General features: G+C 40.4%; 1 protein-coding gene across 2 annotated transcripts in view; it reads left to right on the forward strand.

Annotated features, from left to right (window-relative positions):
- LOC124288365 (nuclear receptor ROR-alpha A-like) overlaps nucleotides 1-22,438 on the forward strand; it is a 145,281-nt gene that overhangs the window by 36,460 nt on the left and 86,383 nt on the right. Inside the window, exon 1 of one of the 2 annotated variants that reach the window (XM_046724876.1) lies at nucleotides 10,212-10,346. The exons of the other annotated variant lie outside the window; for it this stretch is intronic. The gene's annotated coding sequence lies outside the window, so the exon portion shown is untranslated. Of the gene's footprint in view, nucleotides 1-10,211; nucleotides 10,347-22,438 lie in introns of those variants that run through there. 2 annotated transcript variants of the gene reach the window in all.

A 22,438-nucleotide genomic window follows, 5' to 3' on the forward strand; every position in this document is an offset into this window, starting at 1 on the left:
AGACTGATATCAGATGCTGATCTCATAGACTGATATCAGATGCTGATCTCCTAGACCGACATCAGATGCTGATCTCATAGACTGATATCAGATGCTGATCTCCTAGACCGACATCAGATGCTGATCTCATAGACTGATATCAGATGCTGATCTCATAGACTGATATCAGATGCTGATCTCATAGACTGATATCAGATGCTGATCTCATAGACTGATATCAGATGCTGATCTCATAGACCGATATCAGATGCTGATCTCATAGACCGATATCAGATGCTGATCTCATAGACCGACATCAGATGCTGATCTCATAGACCGATATCAGATGCTGATCTCATAGACTGATATCAGATGCTGATCTCATAGACTGATATCAGATGCTGATCTCATAGACTGATATCAGATGCTGATCTCATAGACCGACATCAGATGCTGATCTCACAGACCGACATCAGATGCTGATCTCATAGACCGACATCAGATGCTGATCTCTATCAGATGCTGATCTCATAAACATACCACCGACATCAGATGCTGATCTCATAGACTGACATCAGATGCTGATCTCATGGACCCGACATCAGATGCTGATCTCACTGACGTCAGACCTGATCATCAGATGCTGATCTCATAGACTGATATCAGATGCTGATCTCCCTAGACATCATCAGATGCTGATCTCATAGACCGGACATCAGATGCTGATGATCTCAAGACTGATATCAGATGCTGATCTCATAGACCGATCATCAGATGCTGATCTCATAGACTGATATCAGATGCTGATCTCCTAATGACATCAGATGCTGATCCTCACAGACCAGATGACTCATAATCGGCATCAGATGCTGATCTCATAGACTGACATCAGATGCTGATCTCGACACATCAGATGCTGATCTCACAGACCGACATCAGATGCTGATCCTCAAGACTGACGATGCTGATCTCAAGACTGACATCAGATGCTGATCTCATAGACCGACATCAGATGCATCTCATAGACCGATTATCAGATGCTGATCTCAGATGATATCAGATGATCTCATCAGACTGATCTCAAGATCAGATGCTGATCTCATAGACAGACATCAGATGCTGATCTCACAGACCTGATATCAGATTGATCTATAGACTGACATCAGATGCTGATCAGACTGATATCAGATGCTGATCACACAGAGCATCAGATGCTGATCTCAAGACTGATATCAGATGCTGATATCCCACATCAGATGCTGCTGCATTCACAGATCGACATCAGATGCTGATCTCATAGACTGACATATCAGATGCTGATCTCACAGATATCTCTTATCAGATGCTGATCTCATAGACTGATATCAGATGCTGATCTCCTAGACCGACATCAGATGCTGATCTCATAGACCGACATCAGATGCTGATCTCATAGACTGATATCAGATGCTGATCTCATAGACTGATATCAGATGCTGATCTCATAGACTGATATCAGATGCTGATCTCATAGACCGACATCAGATGCTGATCTCATAGACCGACATCAGATGCTGATCTCATAGACCGACATCAGATGCTGATCTCATAGACCGACATCAGATGCTGATCTCATAGACCGACATCAGATGCTGATCTCATAGACCGACATCAGATGCTGATCTCATAGACCGACATCAGATGCTGATCTCCAAGACTGACATCAGATGCTGATCACACAGAACGATATCTCTTATCAGATGCTGATCTCATAGACTGATATCAGATGCTGATCTCCTAGACCGACATCAGATGCTGATCTCATAGATCGACATCAGATGCTGATCTCACAGACTGATATCAGATGCTGATCTCATAGACCGACATCAGATGCTGATCTCACAGACCGACATCAGATGCTGATCTCACAGACCGACATCAGATGCTGATCTCACAGACCGACATCAGATGCTGATCTCACAGACCGACATCAGATGCTGATCTCCAAGACTGACATCAGATGCTGATCTCATAGACCGACATCAGATGCTGATCTCACAGACCGATATCAGATGCTGATCTCACAGACCGACATCAGATGCTGATCTCCAAGACTGACATCAGATGCTGATCTCATAGACCGACATCAGATGCTGATCTCCAAGACTGATATCAGAGGCTGATCTCCTAGACCGACATCAGATGCTGATCTCACAGACCGACATCAGATGCTGATCTCACAGACCGACATCAGATGCTGATCTCCAAGACTGATATCAGATGCTGATCTCATAGACCGACATCAGATGCTGATCTCACAGACCGACATCAGATGCTGATCTCACAGACCGACATCAGATGCTGATCTTCAAGACTGATATCAGATGCTGATCACACAGACCGACATCAGATGCTGATCTCCAAGACTGATATCAGATGCTGATCACACAGACCGACATCAGATGCTGATCTCACAGACCGACATCAGATGCTGATCTCCAAGACTGATATCAGATGCTGATCTCACAGAACGATATCTCTTATCAGATGCTGATCTCATTGACTGACATCAGATGCTGATCTCACAGACCGACATCAGATGCTGATCTCATAGACTGACATCAGATGCTGATCTCATAGACTGATATCAGATGCTGATCACACAGAACGATATCTCTTATCAGATGCTGATCTCACAGAATGATATCAGATGCTGATCTCACAGAACGATATCTCTTATCAGATGCTGATCTCATTGACTGACATCAGATGCTGATCTCACAGACCAATATCAGATGCTGATCTCACAGACCAATATCAGATGCTGATCTCACAGACAGATATCAGATGCTGACCTCATAGACTGACATCAGATGCTGATCTCACATACCAATATCAGATGCTGATCTCACAGACCACTAGCAGATGCTGATCTCACAGACCAATATCAGATGCTGATCTCACAGACAGATATCAGATGCTGATCTCATAGACTGACATCAGATGCTGATCTCACAGACCAATATCAGATGCTGATCTCATAGACCACTAGCAGATGCTGATCTCACAGACCAATATCAGATGCTGATCTCACAGACAGATATCAGATGCTGATCTCATAGACTGACATCAGATGCTGATCTCACAGACCAATATCAGATGCTGATCTCATAGACCACTAGCAGATGCTGATCTCACAGACCGATATGAGATGCTGATCTCATAAACCGATATCAGAAAATCCTAGATAAGTCAGTGGCTCGTCTGTAGACTTATGCTAAGTGATATATACTTTGCTGTAGGGATGTCATCAGATATTGCAACATTACTGTAATCTTGATACTGTATTGATACAACTTTATACATATCGATACTATATTTACTTCCCAGAATTGTTGCCAAGGTTACTATGGACAGTGATGATGTAGGGGCAGACTTCTGGTTCATACATTGATTAGTTGCAAGTCTGTGTTGGTAATTTTTATCAATGCATGTACAGAATGATTTATTTTTTTATTTATTGATGTACCATTTTTCATTTGTGTCAATATATCAATAAAGAGATTTTGAATCCAGGACATCCCATGTTTGCTGAACAAAACATGTTGTGGTTATTCAATGTTCGGAATGTTAAAGGATGCTGTAAGTTTGTTACCTTTAGGGGAGTTTTAGGTATCATCCTCCTGAACACGATTAAAGTTGGAGGTATCACTCAAATAGAAATAATCATAATCATATTGATTCAAATTCCCTGTGGCGGTTTGCCACTTCTTGCTCCTTTGGGTTGAATAACAGGTCATAATGAGCATAGATATCTCCCCAGCAGTTCTTTAATACAAAGTCTCCCAATGAGCATAGAGATCTCCCCAACAATTCTTTAATACAAAGTCTCCCAATGAGCATAGAGATCTCCCCAACAATTCTTTAATACAAAGTCTCCCAATGAGCATAGATATCTCCCCAACAATTCTTTAATACAAAGTCTCCCAATGAGCATAGAGATCTCCCCAACAATTCTTTAATACAAAGTCTCCCAATGAGCATGGAGATCTCCCCAACAATTCTTTAATACAAAGTCTCCCAATGAGCATAGAGATCTCCCCAACAATTCTTTAATACAATGTCTCCAAATGAGCATAGAGATCTCCCCAACAATTCTTTAATACAAAGTCTCCCAATGAGCATAGAGATCTCCCCAACAATTCTTTAATACAAAGTCTCCCAATGAGCATGGAGATCTCCCCAACAATTCTTTAATACAAAGTCTCCCAATGAGCATAGAGATCTCCCCAACAATTCTTTAATACAAAGTCTCCCAATGAGCATAGAGATCTCCCCAACCATTCTTCAGTACTTCACTAAACCTTTGATAGAGATAATCATTGCTAAACGATACACTTGTCAAAATGAATTAGTGTATCAAGCTTATTTTGAAAATAAAATCCAAGGAATATTAAAGAACATTTAAATGCTTTCTAATAGATAGTTTCATAGCTGTTGTAGCTATTTCATATCTGTTGTAGCTATTTCATATCTGTTGTAGTTGTGCTTAGTGTTGGCATGTGATACCTGCAACTGTGTGATTGTCAGGTCGGAATGATACGGATCAACTCAAAGAGTTCCCTTCAATTACCTGTAAAAGCCCCAACTTAAGTCCTACAAATTATCCAAGCATACCGAACTGCCTACTTGATGGTCCCCGAACCCCCTGGCTATAAATCATGTATGTTGATGAACCTGGGGAGCACAATAACATACATAGACTGGACGCCCCAAACGCTTCCCTCGAGGTGTTGTTTTCTCGCCACATGTATGTGAGTTATTTCAGTCGAGTACGCTTAGAAACCAGCGGACTTGTTCAAATGTCCATGTCTCAAATACCCATTGTGTTAGGCAATAATTGACCAGTACCCTGTAATGAACCAGTGGTCGGATTGTATGTCCTGCCGATTGTAAGTCCAACCACTTCCTATGTACGTCAATAGCACTGTTTGTCTCTCATAGTGTTTAGAGGGTCATTCTGAGGTCAGATAATTTTAGGCCATCTTATTTATCTTATGTTGAGGTGAGGTCATGGCTGACAGTGGAAGTGTTTTATGCTGTAGGACCACCTCCTTGCCAGCCTGTTTCAGGCAGAGGGACGGTCTGTTTATTGAACGTGGGGATTCTCATGTCGGACTTCTTTCACCTTTTTTTTTTTTTTTTGGTGAGCATGTATATTTAATAATTTGGAGTGAGATCTCACCTGTGTTTGGCATCATCTAAAGTAATTAGGAATTTGTCATTAAAACTATACCCTACATATTCATGTTTCTTTTATTTCCAAGTTTAAAATTAAAATGGATTTAATTATCAAATTAAACTTGATAATAAAAACTGTTTTTGTTTCAGTTCAAGTAGAAGTTTGTTGTGAAAAAGGATTGAGATATCAAGCTAAACATACTTTTATATGTACTATTTTTATTATGAAATCAAACTGTGTATTCTTAAAAATTGGAGGAAATAAATAAAATTTATTTTTATGTTAGTAAGAGTAGAAAAAGGCATCGAGATGCCATGTGAAGTGGAGAGTTAGTTTTCTTTAAGTTGAGACATTAGGTCAGTGAAACATATAGAATTACCAAATGAATCTGTCATGGAAATCTTTAAATTGAAAATGTAATGATTATGGTAAGAACAATATGAAAGGGTATAACTTATATCTCTTTTCATCATACTACCTGTGTGTAGACAGTGCCACAGTTAGTGTTGGGAATCAGAAACCAAATCCACTATCGATTATCGGAGGACTTGTGGTGAATGATTATCAATTATGATCGAAATATATACATACTTAATGTAATCATCAATTTTAAGGTTTGTTTTTTTCTAATGTATGTTTTTTATAACTAATACTGTCATGCAATGAAATGCACGCATGCAAGAAAGACACTGGAATTGTAAGTATACAGTAAAAGTGGTTAAACTTTACAGTACTAACTGTCATCTTTTCATTACTTGATTATGTTATTCTATATCATTAAATACAGAGCTCCAGATAAGATTTAGCTCATGTGGGTACTGTACCCACTGTATTTTTTTTGAATGGGTGTTATGAATGTTGAGTGGGTATTTCATTTTCCGTTACCCACTGCTTTCAAATATGTGCATATTTCAGTCATTTTACTCACTTAAGTATTATGTCATTGAGTAAGTTTACTAAGCAGGTATGTTCTGCCTTATGTCATACCTAATCAAAACCAACTTAAATATAATGGAAATGATTTCATTAAAAATCACTCATTCTATACTGACAGTACAACACTATTCCTATACTAACAGAACAACTTGATAGCAATCGATGTCGTTTTCATTACGCAAGCGATTTTTATAAATATATTCTGTACGTATTTGTTTTAAACTTTTTGCGTATCTAACATTTTAAATGCGTAATTGGTACGCAACAATTATTTTTCAATGCGTAATTTGAAATTTTCTATGCTTATTTTACCCGGATACGCAGCTGATCTGGGCCTCTGTAAATATATCTACCTTCATTCATGAGTATCCTGAATATTTGTCAAATCTAATGGTTAGTGTACTTCATTCAAGTGTGTTATACTAAAACAACAAAATTCTGATTACTCGAAAATATGTTTTTTACAATCGATAATGATTTTTTTATCATCGGAACACCTCCAGCCACCATCATGGTCGCAAACACACCTTCCACACATACTCATACCCATGCTCATGACCACCGACTGTCCATGGGAATATGCTATGGAATATGCTATGGAATATGTTGACTATTCACCCTAATTACACATATCAAATTTCCTCCAAATGCATTGTCAATTAGATGAGCATAGCATGTAATTTGTGTGCCTGTTATTACAGGGGAGTTAAAGCATGTATTCATCCACGGACAACATCATGGCAATTTTGTTCTCAGCAGCATGTCAGGCATGACACCTGTGAGATGGGGAATTAATCCGTTACCTGCCGCCTGCTTGGGTTGGCTGGAGGTCAGTCTACATGGTGGTCAGCTGGACGCATGTAGTATTACCTTAGTACACACAACGCACTGCGGAGGTCAGGGTAGGTCGCTGAACTATGTAGAACGTAGCGGTGGTATAGCTAGCTGTACATTTGGTCCACTGTCTGACTACATGGAGTACTTACCAACCGGGCACACAAGTATGTCACACTTTGTTTGTTTACTGTATTTTGTTTACAGCTTGGTATTGATCCAGGGAGAGGTTTCAGTGTTACTGTGTAATGTCTGATAACTGACATTTTGGTCTGAAAAACGTGGGAGTTGGTGTATTTCGTTCATAACTACTAGCATGTGTGTCCTTTGGTATTATTTGATAAAAAGATGATTTTGCAATAAAATGTATAAATTTTGGATTCTGTGATTCTTTACTTTAACATTGTGGAGGAGATTTTTACAATTAACAATTTTTGGTTGACTTAAAGATTTTGGAAAGTATATTATTTCGGGAAAAAAAATTACCCAAGAAAATAATATTGTTATGTGACCAGGTTGTATAAGAAACCGGTAATGGCCAGTATGGGAACTTGTCTGACACAAGTGTAGGTGAAGCATTTCATGGAGGCGGGATGCCTTATCTGACACTAGTAGAATATTCACTTCCCAAGAAACCTCCAAATAATATGTCCCACTTGTTCAAGAGTCAGTGAGTATTGTTCTATTATTCTTTTAGCCATGTTCCAGCAATATGGAAGTGGGTTACACCAGAAATGACCTTCACATGTTGTAACCATGTTGAGAATCAAACCAGTATCTCCTGTATGATGAGCGGACACTTGCCCCACTGGGTTTCCTAACCACAGCTTTTAATTATGTATCTTGTGTATGATGATTATGATGATTACTGTGAAAAGAATGAAACTAGAGATTTATTGTTTTCTATGTTGTCGTATACAAGTTCAATGTATGTAGTACTATGTACACAATGTGCATATATATACAATGTATTTCAATCTCGAATCACACGATATCTCGAACCTGTCTTGATGGTGCCTTGGGGTTCGAGACCCAGGGAGTATACTGTACTAGAAACATTTCTGTTGATTTGCCTAATGGGCGCAGCCAATGTATAATCGGAACTTTTGGACTTTGAGGACAGTCAGTAGGTTCTTGAAAGTAGAATATAAACCCTTGTTGATGTAAAAACACCCAGCCCAATACTGAATTTTAGGCAGAAAAAAACATACAGGTATCAAAACGGTAGAAAATAAAAATGTTGAAGGAATGACGAAATATCATAAAGAGTAATTAAAACCGACACTTAAAAGTTGATGTGTGGCCGGTGTGAGATACAAGTGAGTTGATGTGTATCTGATGTGAGATACAAGTGAGTTGATGTGTGGCAGGTGTGAGTTACAAGTGAGTTGATGTGTAGCCGATGTGAGATATAAGTGAGTTGATGTGTGGCCGGTTTGAGATACAAGTGAGTTGATGTGTGGCCGGTGTGAGATACAAGTGAGTTGATGTGTGGCCTGTGAGAGGTACAAGTGAATTGAAGTGTAGCCCGTGTGAGATACAAGTGGCTGGACTCTTAATGAGCAGCCAGTCATCACGCATGTCAATGGCTTGTTGATATCGTTGAGTGTCATTACATTTGTTGACCACAGAAATTGATTTGCTTTCCATTGCTCCTCAGCTTGAGCGTGCAAGACAAAGGGGAGTTGATAGATTAATGTAGGTTTGTGCCAATGACCGGCCCCGTCCTGAACTATTCACATCAGCAGTCCAGCAGACTACCGAGATGCGCGCTTCCAGCGCCACTGGCTTTGGATTGGTCGTTACCATTACCTCGTCGATTTCATTAGGGTATTTCAATTTGCAAACTGTTTCACTGAACTTGTCTTGGTGGATTTAGCTGTGTATTAGATTAATTATTTATTTGTGTCATGTATGACTACGAGGGCTAGCTGTTGATGGTTGTGAGATGGACTGAAGTGGGACATTAAAGCCAGGTAGGATCTCTTGTTGCCCCAGTACACATTAGTCAGGTGTCCACACCTCCAAATAGGGGGATACCAAAGTTTCTGTTAGGCATCATGTGTGTTTTTTGTCAGTGACAATGTGTACTCTTTTTTTGTCAAGTTGTCAGAATCATAGCTTATAATTTTCTTTGAATATTCTATTAATGGTTCTGATAAAGTAAAAAAGATTTCTTTATTTCCCAAAGCAAATGTGGAATAGTATTGTATGTCTTAAAGGGTACATAGGGTTTACTAAAAGTAGTCCGGTTGTCAGTACAGTGCCAGTTGTGTTTGTGGACCGGCTACAGGTATCTATAAGCTGTGGTTCGTTGCCATGACAGGTGGCCGGTTTATGGAGATTTGCAGGTGATATTGGTATTGAAATAAAGCCATGTTCTGATCCTTCAAAGAGATGGGTTACAAGTTATGCAACAAACTTTTACAAGCCAAAATATGGTGGTTATTTCATAACTGACCAGTCACTGACCATGATGAGAGTTTCTGTCAATAACTGAAATCCATTTGTTGACCTGAAAGCAGTGGTTATATGCATGCACTAAAAATATTTATTATACAGAGGTAAGTTAGGTACTCCAGTTCTTATTGGATGACACACCAGTCTTGGTAGTACATGCTTAAGCTACTGTCGTTGTATAGTTGAATCAGAGCTCATTGCTTATGTGTAGAGAGAGTACACATTACTACTAAACACTTGTATATTTAACATAGAGTGCTTTGTACACAATAAATTACTGTATGTTTATTAACAATTTATTTGAACGAATTTTGTGAATGTATTCAGGAATAATATTCTGTACAGTTACCTCATTCTCGACATGTTGAGTATTTGGCTCACTGAGTATTTGGGACAACTAAGAACTTTTGCAGACTGCTTTATAAGGAGTTTGCTGTGGAGATCCCGATAGATGCAAAGACGGGACATTGTTAATCTGGACTCTGGTACCCAGGAAACTGTACGATCTGCGTGAACGGTATATACCGCTGATATCATGGGATCTTAACTAGTAGGCCCAGTGCTATTCCAGGGTTTGATATCAGCCCCTACTTTATATACTCAAAAAGAAAAACAAATGTGATTATGTTGATATTTATTATTGTGTCAGGCTTTAAAGTACACCGCACTGCTTTGTAAACTGGTTTGACAAGTGTGATAGCGTGTTTAATGTTGGTGATGACTGGAGATCCTGTAAGTCTGTAAGTACACTAAGTCTGTATGTTTGAGAGACTACTGTCATTGGTGGAGACAGGATCGGACTGAAGGCTTGAGATATATAGACCCAATGTGTGTAGGAGTGGACTGAAGGCTGGAGATATATGAACACAATGTGTGTATAGGAGTGGACTGAAGGCTGGAGATAAATGGACACAATGTGAGTGTAGGATCAGACTGAAGGCTCAACCTTTAGGCCTTCTTAATCAACTCAGTAGTTAAAGGTAACTGGTTTGTAACATGTTAGTATTATTAGACAACACATCTGGATGTTGTCCATGTTGAATCAACTTGTCACAAATCTTGCATAAGAGATCAGAAAGTGACCCACTAGAGGGTGACTCTCAGTTAGCAGGGATGGATGACCAGATACTCTACCAGAACTGAAATTCTGAACAGAGCACTGAGACACAGTCAGAACTGAGGGACTGAACAGAGCACTGAGACAGCTAGAATTGATAGACTGGACAGAGCACTGAGACAGCTAGAATTGATAGACTGAACAGAACACTGAGACACAGTCAGAACTGATAGACTGAACGGAGCACTGAGACAACTAGAATTGATAGACTGAACAGAACACTGAGACACAGCTAGAATTGATAGACTGGACAGAGCACTGAGACACAGTCAGAACTGATAGACTGAACGGAGCACTGAGACACAGTCAGAACTGATAGACTCGACAGAGCACTGAGACACAGTCAGAACTGATAGACTGAACAGAGCACTTAGACACAGTAAGAACTGATAGACTGAACAGAGCACTTAGACACAGTCAGAACTGATAGACTCGACAGCACTGAGACACAGTCAGAACTGATAGACTGAACGGAGCACTGAGGGAGCTAGAATTGATACACTGAACAGAACACTGAGACACAGTTAGAATTGATAGACTGGACAGAGCACTTAGACACAGTCAGGACTGACAGAGCACTGAGACACAGTCAGAACTGATAGACTGAACAGAGCACACAGTCAGAACTGATAGACTGAATCAGAACTGAGAGAGCTAGAATTGATACACTGAACAGAACACTGAGACACAGCTAGAATTGATAGACTGAACGGAGCACTGAGGGAGAGCTAGAATTGATACACTGAACAGAACACTGAGACACAGTTAGAATTGATAGACTGGACAGAGCACTGAGACACAGTCAGAACTGATAGACTGAACGGAGCACTGAGAGAGCTAGAATTGATAGACTGAACAGAATACTGAGACACAGCTAGAACTGATAGACTGGACAGAGCACTGAGACACAGTCAGAACTGATAGACTGGACAGAGCACTGAGACCGTGAGATCCCTATCCTTAACCCTAACCCTAACCCTAATTTCTTCAAATCTAAAGTAGGAAGGTAGAATGATGGTTCTTTCTGTAAATATGTATTCGACAACAACAGTCATTGAGAACAGAGTTGTCATGGGATATACAACACCCACAGTTTAACAACATTCTCTGATTTCAGCAAGCTATGAAGAGTAGTGTCCCTTGGCTGCAGTTCCTGACGATGATGGTTGTAGTATGTTCAGTTCCTGACGATGATGGTTGTAGTAGGTTCAGTTCCTGACGATGATGATGGTTGTAGTAGGTTCAGTTCCTGATGATGATGGTTGTAGTATGTTCAGTTCCTGACCATGATGATGGTTGTAGTAGGTTCAGTTCCTGACTGATGATGATGGTGTAGTAGGTTCAGTTCCTGACAATGATGGGTGTAGTAGGTTCAGTTGACAATGATGATGATGATGGTTCCTTGTAGTGAGGTTCAGTTCCTGACAATGATGGTTGTAGTAGGTTCAGTTCCTGACAATGATGGTTGTAGTAGGTTCAGTTCCTGATGATGATGGTTGTAGTAGGTTCAGTTCCTGATGGTTGTAGTAGGTTCAGATGATGATGATGATGATGTTGTAGTAGGTTCAGTTCCTGACAATGATGGTCGTAGTATGTTCAGTTCCTGACAATGATGGTTGTAGTAGGTTCAGTTCCTGATGATGATGGTTGTAGTATGTTCAGTTCCTGACAATGATGGTTGTAGTAGGTTCAGTTCCAGACAATGATGGGTGTAGTAGGTTCAGTTCCAGACAATGATGGTTGTAGTAGGTTCAGTTCCTGATGATGATGGTTGTAGTAGGTTCAGTTCCTTAGAATGATGATGATGGTTGTAGTAGGTTTAGTTCCTGACAATGATGATGATGGTTGTAGTAGGTTCAGTTCCTGATGATGATGGTTGTAGTAGGTTCAGTTCCTGACAATGATGGTTGTAGTAGGTTCAGTTCCTGACAATGATGGTTGTAATAGGTTCAGTTCCTGACAATGATGGTTGTAGTAGGTTCAGTTCCTGACAATGATGGTTGTAGTAGGTTCAGTTCCAGACAATGATGGGTGTAGTAGGTTCAGTTCCAGACAATGATGGTTGTAGTAGGTTCAGTTCCTGATGATGATGGTTGTAGTAGGTTCAGTTCCTGACAATGATGATGATGGTTGTAATAGGTTCAGTTCCTGATGATGATGGTTGTAGTAGGTTCAGTTCCTGATGATGATGGTTGTAGTAGGTTCAGTTCCTGACAATGATGGTTGTAATAGGTTCAGTTCCTGACAATGATGGTTGTAGTAGGTTCAGTTCCTGACAATGATGGTTGTAGTAGGTTCAGTTCCAGACAATGATGGGTGTATAGGTTCAGTTCCAGACAATGATGGTTGTAGTAGGTTCAGTTCCTGATGATGATGGTTGTAGTAGGTTCAGTTCCTGACAATGATGATGATGGTTGTAGTAGGTTCAGTTCCTGACAATGATGGTCGTAGTATGTTCAGTTCCTGACAATGATGGTTGTAGTAGGTTCAGTTCCAGACAATGATGGGTGTAGTAGGTTCAGTTCCTGACAATGATGGTTGTAGTAGGTTCAGTTCCTGTTGATGATGGTTGTAGTAGGTTCAGTTCCTGAGAATGATGATGATGGTTGTAGTAGGTTTAGTTCCTGACAATGATGATGATGGTTGTAGTAGGTTCAGTTCCTGATGATGATGGTTGTAGTAGGTTCAGTTCCTGACAATGATGGTTGTAGTAGGTTCAGTTCCTGACAATGATGGTTGTAGTAGGTTCAGTTCCTGACAATGATGGTTGTAGTAGGTTCAGTTCCAGACAATGATGGTTGTAGTAGGTTCAGTTCCAGACAATGATGGTTGTAGTAGGTTCAGTTCCTGATGATGATGGTTGTAGTAGGTTCAGTTCCTGACAATGATGATGATGGTTGTAGTAGGTTCAGTTCCTGACAATGATGGTGGTAGTATGTTCAGTTCCTGACAATGATGGTTGTAGTATGTTCAGTTCCTGATGATGATGGTTGTAGTAGGTTCAGTTCCTGACAATGATGGTTGTAGTAGGTTCAGTTCCAGACAATGATGGGTGTAGTAGGTTCAGTTCCAGACAATGATGGTTGTAGTAGGTTCAGTTCCTGAAGATGATGATGGTTGTAGTAGGTTCAGTTCCTGAGAATGATGATGATGGTTGTAGTAGGTTTAGTTCCTGACAATGATGATGATGGTTGTAGTAGGTTCAGTTCCTGATGATGATGGTTGTAGTAGGTTCAGTTCCTGACAATGATGGTTGTAGTAGGTTCAGTTCCTGAGAATGATGGTTGTAGTAGGTTCAGTTCCTGATGATGATGGTTGTAGTAGGTTCAGTTCCTGACAATGATGGTTGTAGTAGGTTCAGTTCCTGACAATGATGGTTGTAGTAGGTTCAGTTCCTGACAATGATGGTTTTAGTAGGTTCAGTTCCAGACAATGATGGGTGTAGTAGGTTCAGTTCCAGACAATGATGGTTGTAGTAGGTTCATTTCCTGATGATGATGGTTGTAGTAGGTTCAGTTCCTGACAATGATGATGATGGTTGTAGTAGGTTCAGTTCCTGACAATGATGGTCGTAGTATGTTCAGTTCCTGACAATGATGGTTGTAGTAGGTTCAGTTCCAGACAATGATGGGTGTAGTAGGTTCAGTTCCTGACAATGATGGTTGTAGTATGTTCAGTTCCTGATGATGATGGTTGTAGTAGGTTTAGTTCCTGACAATGATGGTTGTAGCAGGTTCAGTTCCTGACGATGATGGTTGTAACAGGTTCAGTTCCTGATGATTATGGTTGTAGTATGTTCAGTTCCTGATGATGATGGTTGTAGTAGGTTCAGTTCCTGATGATGATGGTTGTAGTAGGTTCAGTTCCTGACAATGATGGTTGTAGTAGGTTCAGTTCCTGACAATGATGGTTGTAGTAGGTTCAGTTCCTGATGGTGATGGTTGTAGTAGGTTCAGTTCCTGATGATGATGGTTGTAGTAGGTTCAGTTCCTGATGACGACGGTTGTAGTAGGTTCAGTTCCTGATGATGATGGTTGTAGTAGGTTCAGTTCCAGACAATGATGATGATGGTTGTAGTAGGTTCAGTTCCTGACAATGATGATGATGGTTGTAGTAGGTTCATTTCCTGATGATGATGGTTGTAGTAGGTTCATTTCCTGATGATGATGGTTGTAGTAGGTTCAGTTCCTGATGATGATGGTTGTAGTAGGTTCAGTTCCTGACAATGATGGTTGTAGTAGGTTCAGTTCCTGATGATGATGGTTGTAGAAGGTTCAGTTCCTGACAATGATGATGATGGTTGTAGTAGGTTCAGTTCCTGACAATGATGGTTGTTGTAGGTTCAGTTCCTGACAATGATAATGATGGTGGTAGTAGGTTCAGTTCCTGACAATGATGGTTGTAGTAGGTTCAGTTCCTGAGGATGATGGTTGTAGTAGGTTCAGTTCCTGACAATGATGATGATGGTTGTAGTAGGTTCAGTTCCTGACAATGATGGTTGTAGTAGGTTCAGTTCCTGACAATGATGGTTGTAGTAGGTTCAGTTCCTGACAATGATGGTTGTAGTAGGTTCAGTTCCAGACAATGATGGGTGTAGTAGGTTCAGTTCCAGACAATGATGGTTGTAGTAGGTTCAGTTCCTGATGATGATGGTTGTAGTAGGTTCAGTTCCTGACAATGATGATGATGGTTGTAGTAGGTTCAGTTCCTGACAATGATGGTCGTAGTATGTTCAGTTCCTGACAATGATGGTTGTAGTAGGTTCAGTTCCAGACAATGATGGGTGTAGTAGGTTCAGTTCCTGACAATGATGGTCGTAGTAGGTTCAGGTCCTGATGATGATGGTTGTAGTAGGTTCAGTTCCTGAGAATGAGGATGATGGTTGTAGTAGGTTCAGTTCCTGATGATGATGGTTGTAGTAGGTTTAGTTCCTGACAATGATGATGATGGTTGTAGTAGGTTCAGTTCCTGATGATGATGGTTGTAGTAGGTTCAGTTCCTAACAATGATGGTTGTAGTAGGTTCAGTTCCTGAGGATGATGGTTGTAGAAGGTTCAGTTCCTGACAATGATGATGATGGTTGTAGTAGGTTCAGTTCCTGACAATGATGGTTGTAGTAGGTTCAGTTCCTGACAATGATGGTTGTAGTAGGTTCAGTTCCTGACAATGATGGTTGTAGTAGGTTCAGTTCCAGACAATGATGGATGTAGTAGGTTCAGTTTCAGACAATGATGGTTGTAGTAGGTTCAGTTCCTGATGATGATGGTTGTAGTAGGTTCAGTTCCTGACAATGATGATGATGGTTGTAGTAGGTTCAGTTCCTGACAATGACAATGATGGTGGTTGTAGTATGTTCAGTTCCTGACAATGATGGGTTGGTAGTAGGTTCAGTTCCAGACAATGATGGTTGTAGTAGGTTCAGTTCCTGACAATGATGGTTGTAGTAGGTTCAGTTCCTGATGATGATGGTTGTAGTAGGTTCAGTTCCTGAGAATGATGATGATGGTTGTAGTATGTTCAGTTCCTGATGATGATGGTTGTAGTAGGTTCAGTTCCTGACAAATGAGTTCCTGATAGGTTCAGTTCCTGACAATGATGGTTGTAGCAGGTTCAGTTCCTGATGATGGTTGTAGGTTCAGTTCCTGACGATGATGGTTGTAGTAGGTTCAGTTCCTGATGTATGATGGATTGTAGTAGGTTCAGTTCCTGACATGATGATGGTTGTAGTAGGTTCAGTTCCTGACAATGATGGTTGTAGTAGGTTCAGTTCCTGACAATGATGGTTGTAGTAGGTTCAGTTGAGTTCAGTTCCTGGTTGTAGTAGGTTCAGTTCCTGACAATGATGATGACTGTTGTAGTAGGTTCAGTTCCTGATGATGATGGTTGTAGTAGGTTCAGTTCCTGACAATGATGGTTGTAGTAGGTTCAGTTCCTGACAATGATGGTTGTAGCAGGTTCAGTTCCTGACGATGATGGTTGTAACAGGTTCAGTTCCTGATGATTATGGTTGTAGTATGTTCAGTTCCTGATGATGATGGTTGTAGTAGGTTCAGTTCCTGATGATGATGGTTGTAGTAGGTTCAGTTCCTGGCAATGATGGTTGTAGTAGGTTCAGTTCCTGACAATGATGGTTGTAGTAGGTTCAGTTCCTGATGATGATGGTTGTAGTAGGTTTAGTTCCTGATGATGATGGTTGTAGTAGGTTCAGTTCCTGACAATGATGGTTGTAGTAGGTTCAGTTCTGACGATGATGTTGTTGTAGCAGGTTCAGTTCCTGATGATGATGATTGTAGCAGGTTCAGTTCCTGATGATGATTGTTGTAGAAGGTTCAGTTCCTGATGATGATGGTTGTAGTAGGTTCAGTTCCTGATGATGACGGTTGTAGTAGGTTCAGTTCCTGGAGATGATGGTTTTAGTAGGTTCAGTTCCAGACAATGATGATGATGGTTGTAGTATGTTCAGTTCCTGACAATGATGATGATGGTTGTAGTAGGTTCATTTCCTGATGATGATGGTTGTAGTAGGTTCATTTCCTGATGATGATGGTTGTAGTAGGTTCAGTTCCTGATGATGATGGTTGTAGTAGGTTCAGTTCCTGACAATGATGGTTGTAGTAGGTTCAGTTCCTGATGATGATGGTTGTAGAAGGTTCAGTTCCTGACAATGATGATGATGGTTGTAGTAGGTTCAGTTCCTGACAATGATGGTTGTAGTAGGTTCAGTTCCTGACGATGATGGTTGTAGTAGGTTCAGTTCCTGACAATGATGGTTGTACAGTGTTCCCGTTCTCCGGTAATTACCGGATTTTTACCGATAAAAATTGTGAAGATCCGGTATTTTCAACTGCCGTCGGTAGCTGCCGCCGGTAAATTTTGTATTGCTTAAAGTTGCCATTTATCGGCAGATTTAATAAACTTGCAGATAACATCTTTGTTTATTCTTTGTTCTCTTCAGATCATTATGCAAACGTATATTGAAAACTAGGGTGGCAATCCCACATCTAAATATGGACTATATAGTTTTTTCACAGTTGTAAGAAGCGATTTTATTGGATAAAGATTGGTTTCTAATGGCGCTTTTAAGCATACAGTCTGCTATAAGGGTCGTAATTGGTCAAAATCTGACACGTGACCTAAAGCAGCCAATCATATTACGGCAATGGATTCCGTCCTAAGTAAACCAAAACTTTTAGATTTAGACAGAAGTTTTGGGTAAAATAATGCTATTCTGAACATATTAAGGAAGAAATCTCTACCTATCGTAAATTATGGAACTTTTGGACGTATCGTGCTAGGTTATGACCTGTGACAAATATGCTTCATGTATATATTTTAGCATTAAACATCGTGTCGGTATTGAAGATTGAGGTGGTTGAGAGCGAGATGTCAGTTGTCAGTGACTTGACTTACATTACATGATCGCACAAAAACATGGAAAATAGTAATTTTATATGTACAACTTTTATGAATGTTGTTGATTTTATTCATTAGTTTATTCAATTTATTTAATGAATTCCTCGAAACATGGTTACTTTGCTCTTTGACAATGTTATTGTGGACCGCTGCGAAGCATGTGTCCGAGAATCGTTGTTTTCAACTCGTGAAATGCAGGTTGAAATTCACCACAGGTATATAAACACTAATTATTTGCACATTTCACAGTCATTTAGATAGCGAATGACATTCTGAACACATTTATCGAATTTAGTTGGACCGCTTTCATTTCCTGATTGTGACAAAATACGAGACGAACGGCTATATATGCCAAATGGCGAATACTTTTGTCAGGTCTAATGAGCATTCTCGAAAAACAAGCAACTCGTACGGCAGACTTTTCAACACATTTACGTACAGTATATCGTTGCGATTACTGATTAATTTGTCTCTCCGGATAAAAACTAGTTCAGCCGGAATTTTCAGACCCCGTCGGCATAAGCCGCCGGTAATTTTCAAAACCACCGGGAACACTGTTGTAGTAGGTTCAGTTCCTGACAATGATGGTTGTAGTAGGTTCAGGTCCTGATGATGATGGTTGTAGTAGGTTCAGTTCCTGAGAATGAGGATGATGGTTGTAGTATGTTCAGTTCCTGACGATGATGGTTGTAGTATGTTCAGTTCCTGACAATGATAATGATGGTTGTAGTAGGTTCAGTTCCTGACAATGATGGTTGTAGTAGGTTCAGTTCCTGACAATGACAATGATGGTTGTAGTAGGTTCAGTTCCTGATGATGATGGTTGTAGTAGGTTCAGTTCCTGATGATGATGGTTGTAGTAGGTTCAGTTCCTGATGATGATGGTTGTAGTAGGTTCAGTTCCTGACAATGATAATGATGGTTGTAGTAGGTTCAGTTCCTGACAATGACAATGATGGTTGTAACAGGTTCAGTTCCTGACAATGATGGTTGTAGTAGGTTCAGTTCCTGACAATGATGGTTGTAGTAGGTTCAGTTCCTGACAATGATGGTTGTAGTAGGTTCAGTTCCTGATGATGATGGTTGTAGTAGGTTCAGTTCCTGATGATGATGGTTGTAGTAGGTTCAGTTCCTGACAATGATGGTTGTAGTAGGTTCAGTTCCTGATGATGATGGTTGTAGCAGGTTCAGTTCCTGATGATGATGGTTGTAGTAGGTTCAGTTCCTGATGATGATGGTTGTAGTAGGTTCAGTTCCTGACGATGATGGTTGTAGCAGGTTCAGTTCCTGATGATGATGGTTGTAGCAGGTTCAGTTCCTGATGATGATTGTTGTAGAAGGTTCAGTTCCTGATGATGATGGTTGTAGTAGGTTCAGTTCCTGATGATGACGGTTGTAGTAGGTTCAGTTCCTGGAGATGATGGTTTTAGTAGGTTCAGTTCCAGACAATGATGATGATGGTTGTAGTATGTTCAGTTCCTGACAATGATGATGATGGTTGTAGTAGGTTCATTTCCTGATGATGATGGTTGTAGTAGGTTCATTTCCTGATGATGATGGTTGTAGTAGGTTCAGTTCCTGATGATGATGGTTGTAGTAGGTTCAGTTCCTGACAATGATGGTTGTAGTAGGTTCAGTTCCTGATGATGATGGTTGTAGAAGGTTCAGTTCCTGACAATGATGATGATGGTTGTAGTAGGTTCAGTTCCTGACAATGATGGTTGTAGTAGGTTCAGTTCCTGACGATGATGGTTGTAGTAGGTTCAGTTCCTGACAATGATGGTTGTAGTAGGTTCAGTTCCTGACAATGATGGTTGTAGTAGGTTCAGGTCCTGATGATGATGGTTGTAGTAGGTTCAGTTCCTGAGAATGAGGATGATGGTTGTAGTATGTTCAGTTCCTGATCGATGATGGTTGTAGTATGTTCAGTTCCTGACAATGATAATGATGGTTGTAGTAGGTTCAGTTCCTGACAATGATGGTTGTAGTAGGTTCAGTTCCTGACAATGACAATGATGGTTGTAGTAGGTTCAGTTCCTGATGATGATGGTTGTAGTAGGTTCAGTTCCTGATGATGATGGTTGTAGTAGGTTCAGTTCCTGATGATGATGGTTGTATAGGTTCAGTTCCTGACAATGATAATGATGGTTGTAGTAGGTTCAGTTCCTGACAATGACAATGATGGTTGTAACAGGTTCAGTTCCTGACAATGATGGTTGTAGTAGGTTCAGTTCCTGACAATGATGGTTGTAGTAGGTTCAGTTCCTGACAATGATGGTTGTAGTAGGTTCAGTTCCTGATGATGATGGTTGTAGTAGGTTCAGTTCCTGATGATGATGGTCGTAGTAGGTTCAGTTCCTGACAATGATGGTTGTAGTAGGTTCAGTTCCTGATGATGATGGTTGTAGCAGGTTCAGTTCCTGATGATGATGGTTGTAGTAGGTTCAGTTCCTGATGATGATGGTTGTAGTAGGTTCAGTTCCTGATGATGATGATGTAGCAGGTTCAGTTCCTGATGATGATGGTTGTAGCAGGTTCAGTTCCTGATGATGATTGTTGTAGAAGGTTCAGTTCCTGATGATGATGGTTGTAGTAGGTTCAGTTCCTGATGATGACGGTTGTAGTAGGTTCAGTTCCTGGAGATGATGGTTTTAGTAGGTTCAGTTCCAGACAATGATGATGATGGTTGTAGTATGTTCAGTTCCTGACAATGATGATGATGGTTGTAGTAGGTTCATTTCCTGATGATGATGGTTGTAGTAGGTTCAGTTCCTGATGATGATGGTTGTAGTAGGTTCAGTTCCTGACAATGATGGTTGTAGTAGGTTCAGTTCCTGATGATGATGGTTGTAGAAGGTTCAGTTCCTGACAATGATGATGATGGTTGTAGTAGGTTCAGTTCCTGACAATGATGGTTGTAGTAGGTTCAGTTCCTGACGATGATGGTTGTAGTAGGTTCAGTTCCTGACAATGATGGTTGTAGTAGGTTCAGTTCCTGACAATGATGGTTGTAGTAGGTTCAGGTCCTGATGATGATGGTTGTAGTAGGTTCAGTTCCTGAGAATGAGGATGATGGTTGTAGTATGTTCAGTTCCTGACGATGATGGTTGTAGTATGTTCAGTTCCTGACAATGATAATGATGGTTGTAGTAGGTTCAGTTCCTGACAATGATGGTTGTAGTAGGTTCAGTTCCTGACAATGACAATGATGGTTGTAGTAGGTTCAGTTCCTGATGATGATGGTTGTAGTAGGTTCAGTTCCTGACAATGATAATGATGGTTGTAGTAGGTTCAGTTCCTGACAATGACAATGATGGTTGTAACAGGTTCAGTTCCTGACAATGATGGTTGTAGTAGGTTCAGTTCCTGACAATGATGGTTGTAGTAGGTTCAGTTCCTGACAATGATGGTTGTAGTAGGTTCAGTTCCTGATGATGATGGTTGTAGTAGGTTCAGTTCCTGATGATGATGGTCGTAGTAGGTTCAGTTCCTGACAATGATGGTTGTAGTAGGTTCAGTTCCTGATGATGATGGTTGTAGCAGGTTCAGTTCCTGATGATGATGGTTGTAGTAGGTTCAGTTCCTGATGATGATGGTTGTAGCAGGTTCAGTTCCTGATGATGATGGTTGTAGTAGGTTCGGTTCCTGACAATGATGGTTGTAGTAGGTTCAGTTCCTGATGATGATGGTTGTAGTAGGTTCAGTTCCTGATGATGATGGTTGTAGTAGGTTCAGTTCCTGATGATGATGGTTGTAGCAGGTTCAGTTCCTGATGATGATGGTTGTAGTAGGTTCAGTTCCTGATGATGATGGTTGTAGTAGGTTCAGTTCCTGATGATGATGGTTGTAGTAGGTTCAGTTCCTGACAATGATGGTTGTAGCAGGTTCAGTTCCTGATGATGATTGTTGTAGTAGGTTCAGTTCCTGATGATGATGGTTGTAGTAGGTTCAGTTCCTGATGATGATGGTTGTAGTAGGTTCAGTTCCTGACGATGATGGTTGTAGTAGGTTCAGACAATGATGATGATGGTTGTAGTAGGTTCAGTTCCTGATGATGATGGTTGTAGTAGGTTCAGTTCCTGATGATGATGGTTGTAGTAGGTTCAGTTCCTGACAATGATGGTTGTAGTAGGTTCAGTTCCTGATGATGATGGTTGTAGAAGGTTCAGTTCCTGACAATGATGGTTGTAACAGGTTCAGTTCCTGATGATTATGGTTGTAGTAGGTTCAGTTCCTGATGATGATGATGATGGTTGTAGTAGGTTCAGTTCCTGACAATGATGGTTGTAGTAGGTTCAGTTCCTGACAATGATGGTTGTAGAAGGTTCAGTTCCTGACGATGATGATGGTTGTAGTAGGTTCAGTAGGTTCAGTTCCTGACAATGATGGTTGTAGTGATGGAATGATTGTAGTAGGTTCAGTTCTGATGATGATGGTTGTAGTAGGTTCAGTTCCTGACAATGATGGTTGTAGTAGGT

The sequence above is a fragment of the Haliotis rubra genome, unplaced genomic scaffold (assembly GCF_003918875.1).
Source record: "Haliotis rubra isolate DU_JTF1 unplaced genomic scaffold, ASM391887v1 Scf416, whole genome shotgun sequence".
NCBI lineage: Eukaryota > Metazoa > Mollusca > Gastropoda > Lepetellida > Haliotidae > Haliotis > Haliotis rubra.